Genomic DNA, 7,172 nt, shown 5'->3' with positions numbered 1-7,172 from the left:
ACCCATATGACATCATACATATATCTTATTGATTTTTTACAGGGAGGAAGGGAGAGGGATAGAGAGTTAGAAACATCAATGCGAGAGAAACATCGATCAGCTGCCTCCTCACACCCCTTACTGGGGATGTGCCTGCAACCAAGGTACATGCCCTTGACCAGAATTGAACCTGGGACCCTTCAGGTCACAGGCCGATGCTCTATCCACTGAGCAAAACTGGTTAGGGCGACATCATACATAGTTATAACAATATTATTGACTATAATCTCTATGCTGTACTGTACATTCCCCTGAGTATTTTGTAACTACAAATTTGTGCTTCTTAATCCCTTCCATTTTCTTTTGTTTTATTAATCCTCACCTGAGGATATTTTTTCCATTGAGTTTTACAAAGAGTTGAAGGGATGGGAGACAGAGAGAAAGAGAAGAGGAGAGAAGAGAGAGAGAGAGAGAGAGAGAGAGAGAGAGAGAGAGAGAGAGAGAAACATTTAGATGAGAGAAACACATTGATTGGTTGCCTCCTGAAAATGCCCCAATCGTGCAGGGCATCGAACCTGCAACCCAGGTATGTGCACCTGACCTGGAAATGAACTCCCGACCCTCTGGTGCCCAGGCTGATGTTCCATCCACTGAAACACACCAGCCAGGGCTCTTCACTTTTTCTACATATTCTCCCATAAGCTCCCTTCCATCAAGCAACCATCAAAATGTTCTCTGTATCTATGAGTCTGTTTCTATTCTACTTGTTTGTTTATTTTGTGTGGTTTTTTTTAGATTCCTCATATAAATGAAATCATCTGGCATTTGTCTCAGTAACTCTTTTTAAAAATTAGAAATAAAAGAGGCATATTTAGGTTTTGCAAATATTGAAAAGACTACTATAACACATAGACAAAGACACAGAATTTTCCCAGTAGATGAAGAATACAGACCTGGTGGGAAGCAGTATATGCAAAGATTCAGATGGATGCAAAAATGTCAATTGTGGAGAACTTCATACATTTTAGTTGGGCTTCAGTGTGTGGGATAGAGTTGAGGAATGATATTGGAGAGTGGAGAGAGTGGAGTTAGCTGGGGAGGATGAAAAGAAGGGTCTTGGAGATGCGCTGAGAGGCTCAGACAATCCCATATGCAGGTGATGGGCTAGGTTCAAGAGAAAAACTCCCTATTCAAAGGAGAAGAGCTCTGCTCACTGCCTCAAATTGAGACGTGAGCAAAAGGGATACCTTGATGTTTCTAAGATGGTGGGTTCTTCTCAGCCAACTACTTGTGACTTGACATGTTGCTAAGTTCCAGAATCCTGTCCAGAGTCCAAAGCCATGGGAAAGGTGGTCTTGCAAAGAGATGGAGAGACTGGAGGGTGTGCCTGGAGCAAAGCCAATTACAGCTGCTCCCTCCTCCTTCGAGGCCATGCTGGGAATTGGGATATCTGCACCTTAAGTCCTTAAAATGGGAACTATTCTCTGAATCCAAGTGAACTCTCCCCTGATGTAAAGATCTCAGGAAATTCTTGAGGCTTTCCAATGGGTTCTATTTCTCATATCATATGAGATTATGATATGAGAAAGCAAGTGGAGGGAGGCATTGATGAGTCTCCTCCTACTGAGGGAAGGAGAAAGAAGCATATCCACTATGGAGATAAATTAACTGTGTGTATGCCTGGAAGGGGTGGGAGTGAGAGAGGAGAGGGGAGAAATGAAGTTAAAGAAGAAGTAGAAGAAAAAGGAGGAGGAAGAAGAGGAGGAGGAGGAGGAGTTGAGGAAGAAGGGGGAGGATGATGAGAGGAAGAAGGGGGAGGAGAAGAAAAGAGAAGTGACAAAAGAGAGAAAATGCTCTTGGCTTCCAACATCCTGTCAAGGTCCCATATCATCAATCTTGATCCTCCCTCTCCTCTCTTGGAGTAGGAGCCACAGCTTGGGGAATTCTGGCTCTTACCTTAGAAAGACAAACAACAATATGCCTTTCCTGTCACTCGTGTAGGGGTGGAGGCATTTAGACTTTAGGATACATGTTTTCTCTTATCTGGCTTCATAAATACTACAGCTAACCTCTGGTGGTTTGGCACCCATATTTCCTGAGTGACTGAAGGCAGAGTGGGTATGGTGGCAATAAACCTAATTAAATAGCCGCAACATAAAATAGGCACAGAGTGAAATGGTTCAATCTCTACATTTGGTTTAATCCCTGCTTTCTCTTTCTCTCCCATCTTTTGCTTCAGTCTGAAATTAGAAGAACACAACTGAACCATGATTAATCAGCGCCTACAGCAGACCACAGTTCCAGATCATTTCAGGCAATGCCCATTGAAACTAATCCAAATAAATTCAGGACATTTTTTTTTTTAAAAAAGAGTTAACCATCATAGTAGTTAACACTAATGATGGAAACCACATCTGGGCCATCTGAGGTGGCTGAGTGAGTGAGACAGAACAAGAATTGAGCATTGGTTACCTGTCTGGACCTTCTGCATAGACTCAGGGAGAGCAGAGAGTTCAGGTACCTGTGGCCTGGAGTGGACAGAGCGAGCTATGATGTGGGAGGAAGCATGTGAGAATTTTCTGGAGGCCCAAGGCAAATAAAGGGTCATAAACAAGCACCACCTAACCTAACATGCCATTTTGTTTCATAAACTCTCATAGTAACTTCTGGAAATTCTGCCCTGGAGGAAGTTTATTCTTATTGATTTATACTTTTGGATTATTATTGTGTAGTATTATAATTTCTCTAAATCAGACATATTTTTACAATTCCTGCATTTTCACAAAGCTTTCATTACTCTCCATGAATTAGGAAACCAGACCTGTTGCCAAGAAAAAAGGTGGGGATTATTATCAGACAGAATAGACTGTGGCCATTTTTTTAGTGAATTTTTGGCTATGCAAGAACTCGCCCTCAAATGTATGGTAGCTGTTCTCCTCTGGTGGGGGCATTGCATGGAAAATAGGGAGGGAAAGGCAGGATGAGGTATTTCTTTGAAGGCCTTGAATATCAGGGAGAATTTGAATGTGCACATCTTGGGGGAATTGAGCAAACACAGGCTGTGGGGGAGGAGGAATGTGTCCGGAAGTGAGAGCAGAGGCACAAAAAGGGAAGTTGACTCGTAAGCCCGCAGAGACTCAATGATCAAAGTCACCCAACAGCAAAAAAGATCAAATAAGTAATTTGTGTACAATTAATTTATAGTAACCAACAGGTTTCATACACACAAATGAGTTCCAACCTCACCTTGAATGTCAACAACTACAGAAAGGAGCATTGTAAGGAATAAATGAACAAACAAAACAGAAACAAACTCATAGATACAGAGGACAAACTGAAGGTTGTTGAAGAGGAGGAGGGATTGGGGAACTGTGTGAAAAAGATGAAGGGATTTAAGAAGTACAAATTGGGTGCAAAGTACAGCATAGGGAATATAGTCAATGACATTGTGATAACTATGGATGGTTAAGGTGGGTACTAGACTTGTTGGAGGGATCATTTTGTAAATTATATAAATGTCCCCCCCACTATGAGGAACACCTGAAACTAACATAAAATAATATTGAATGTCAACTTTAATTGAAAAAAGGGCCATGATATAGCCTTAAAAATGAAAAATAAATAAATGAAACAAAAATATGTAGCTAATAAATGAAAGAATAGTATTCAAAAAAAATAAAGAAAAATGAAGTCTAAGGACAATGTTTCTTGAGTGGTATTCCACCCCAAAATGCATAATCTGAATCTGAGCATGAGTTGCCATTGGACAAATCTCCTCTTTCGTGTCTATCGTAGCTTCTTTCTCACCAGAACCCCCGCCCCTGTCCATCAGCCCTCAGTCATCTCCACTCAACAACCCTTCTGTAACCAGTGGCTGTAAGAAGAGGCCCCTTGCTTTACCTAAGCTTCATTAATCCAAGTGCAACCTGGGAGGATTTGGAGATGCACACAGCCCCTGTGGTGTGGGGAGACATAACTCCTTGGGCAGAGACCAAGGCCATGTCCTGCTCTACACCCAGCGGTCACTCCATGGTGTGTTAGGAACAGTGCCTAGAATACAGAACTGGGGGTTTGCAAAAGGCAGAACTTGTTTTCTGAGAAAGGAGAAGTCATGCATCTTATTTGGGACCATCACAGAGATTAGCCTGTGGCGAAATAGATGGTTTGCTTCCTTTTGAAAGGTCAGTGTTGAAACATGGGCTGGGGGCGATGGATGCCTACTCACAACATCCTCTTAGTAAGCGTTGCCTTCCAGGCTCTGTCCTGTCATCCCTCTGCACAGCGTGGGTGGGCCAGGAAAATCCTTGTAATTCTGAAACTCACCCCCCTGCTCTGCCTTATTCTGTGAGGAAGAAAAGTTGAGTCCTATTTTATTATTATCACTTCATAGTTTTAGAAAAAGCCTCGGATTTCACTTCAAAATCCTCCCTAGTTGGTCTTTGCATTGGTGTGTTATTGATTTATTATTTGTTCACAAGTATTTTGAAATTAAGGCTTGGTAACAAAGTGATCCATAATCAGCGGTTGACTATTGGCACTACGTCACCTTCATTAGTCTTCTCATTGGTATGTTACCAATCTATTATCCATGAGTGAATATTCTTAAGTTAAGCACTGGTGATCAATTAAGCAACTGTTAATCACTTAATGGATTTATTGGCTATGCGAATGTTCATCTGTTCAATTTTATGAGCTGGAGCACAGTGTGAGAAGGGCTGATGATTCCACAAGGAGAAGATGCGGCTTACAATTCCATGGGGCATCTTATTTGCTTAACTTCTTTTGCCTACAAGATCATGACAACAAATTGTGAGACACAGTCCTCACCCAACGAGGGACAATCCTTTATTTAGGCAGGGGAGGGACATCGGATGTGTAGGTAGTATAAACTTGGTTTGAAATGCAAAGGTGGTCCCTTCCTTGAAGGCCCTGAACACTAGGTGAGAAGATGATGCTGGGATCCACAGGGGACAGGAAGCCCTTATGGGGCCTGGGGAGTGTCCGGGAGAGGGTCAAGGTGAGATGGGAGTGGACATTCGCCAAGAGAGGCAGATTCAAATCTGACACCTGCCTTGGAATGGGAAGTCACCGAGCAGGAATTTCTTAGTGGGATAACCGGAGATGCGGACTTCTTTCCAAGAGCCTGTTTCTCCAGGAAAGAGAAAGATTTATGAGCTGGGCCTCATGCACATTCACGTTCTGGAAAGTACTTTGGAACTTGAGAATGGAGGGGGGGGGGCCGGGTCACCATTCTCTGTGTGTGTGCTTTTCATTTCCTGGTCATTGAGTCTCCCATCATTTAAAAACAATGTCCTCACCTTTCAAAATATATATATATATATATATATATATATATATATATATATATATATATATATATATATATATATTGAGCTCAGAGAAGGAGAGGGAGAGAGAGAAACATCAATGATGAGAGAAAATCATTGATCAGCTGCCTCCCACATGCCCCTGGTGGGGCCGAGCTTGTGCCCTGACCCAGAATCAAACCATGACCTCCTGGTTCATAGGTAAGATGCTCAATCACTGAGCCATGCTGGCTGGGCATTATCACCCTTTTTACTGGTAAAATAGTAACCTGTAATTCCTGTAATTTCCTGCAGATTCTTTTCTATTGGTTGTTGACCTAGCCATTCTGTTAAATATTCAATTACTCCTGGATATCTCCAAACCACTGGCACCTGCCAGTCAGAGTGGAGGCTTAAAGAGGTGAGGTGAAGGATGCAGATTGCCTGGGTCTTTGATGAACCTGCCCTGTAGCTATTTCCCTAGTTCTGGAATTCCCCAATGGTACGGTCATCCTCAACACCCGAGCTGTGGAGTAAGAGATACAATGGAGGAAAGACCGGGGGTGTAGTGGACGGCACTGGAAATGCCCTTTCCCACCTGGTAGGACTGTACAGATTTGTGCCACCACCAAGGACTTGGAAGACACAGGGACCAGGATTCCATCCACATTCCCTGGTTGTGACTCCCCTGGTTGCCTTCTGCCAAGGACAATGCACCTTGAAGAATCGCAGTGGTTTCCTGTGTACCAGGTGGTGACTTTAATTTCTGCCTCAACAGAGTCTTCATTACTGGAAAAAAACACCCTCCCCCAAAACCCGGACATCTCCTGGTGTACAGTTCTTCATCTCATGAAAATGGACTCTCTCTGGGTCTATTTCTAACAGCTACAAGGTCAGTCTGCTTCTGCGTGTCAAGGCCAACAACACACTCAACTGCTGTCCCGTAGGAGAGAGGAAGTCTCCAGAGCCCAATCCTAGGGACCAGGATTGCCCCTCTATTGGGCAGGACACCCCACAAGTCATATGTACCACATGGATTGGACCTAAAGAAACAGGAAGTTAGCAACCCATCCAGGCCCTTTGTAAGACTGATACGTTCCAGAGTGCAGGAAAGGGATCTGCCCAGATCTCCGGCCTTGCTGTCTGGATGAAATTCCTAGGAGTCCAGTTCCCCAGGGCATGGTGAGATAGCCCATCCATGGTGAGGACTCAGCTCTATCGGACCCTCTTGTGAACGAGGAGCAAACCCAATTCCTGGTGGACCTTTGTTGGAAGCTGGAGACAACATATTCCTCCTTGGGCATGTCACCTCCTCCCACGTATGAATGTCTTGAGAGGCTGCTGGTTTTGGGTGTGGCCCCGAACAAGAGACATCTTTGCAACAGGTCCAGGCTGCCAGGGCTGTGTGACCCAGGAGATCCAATTCTGTTCGGAACTTATGGCAGATGAAGTTATTATAGAGTCTTGGGGGGACTACAGATGAATGAAAACACAGAAAGTTAGCCCTGGCCAGTTTGGCTCAGTGGATATAGTGTCAGCCTGTAGACCAAAGGGACTGGGGTTCATTGCTGGTCAAGGGCACCTACCTTGGTTTCAGGCTCCTCCTGGGCCCAGGGGTTCATGCAGGAGGCAACCAATCGATGTGTTTCTCTTACATCAGTGTTTCTCTCTGTCTTTCCCTCTCTCTTCCACTCTCCCTAAAAATCAGTGGGAAAATATCCTTAGGTGAGGATTAAAAAAAATCAATAAATCAATCAATAATAAAGCACAGACAATTACTATTTTGGAGTCACACTATGCATTTCTGTGGAGGACTATTCTCCTTTGTGAAACAATGTTGGTGTTTCTGGGCTCTACCAGAGGTTGTCTTAGCCAAGTCACCATGAG

Source organism: Myotis yumanensis, unplaced genomic scaffold (genome assembly GCF_028538775.1).
Source record: "Myotis yumanensis isolate MYYU_CA2020_CCGP unplaced genomic scaffold, mMyoYum1.0.hap1 SCAF_23, whole genome shotgun sequence".
NCBI lineage: Eukaryota > Metazoa > Chordata > Mammalia > Chiroptera > Vespertilionidae > Myotis > Myotis yumanensis.
The sequence above is the reverse complement of the archived record's forward strand: the minus strand, read 5'-3'. Positions refer to the sequence as shown.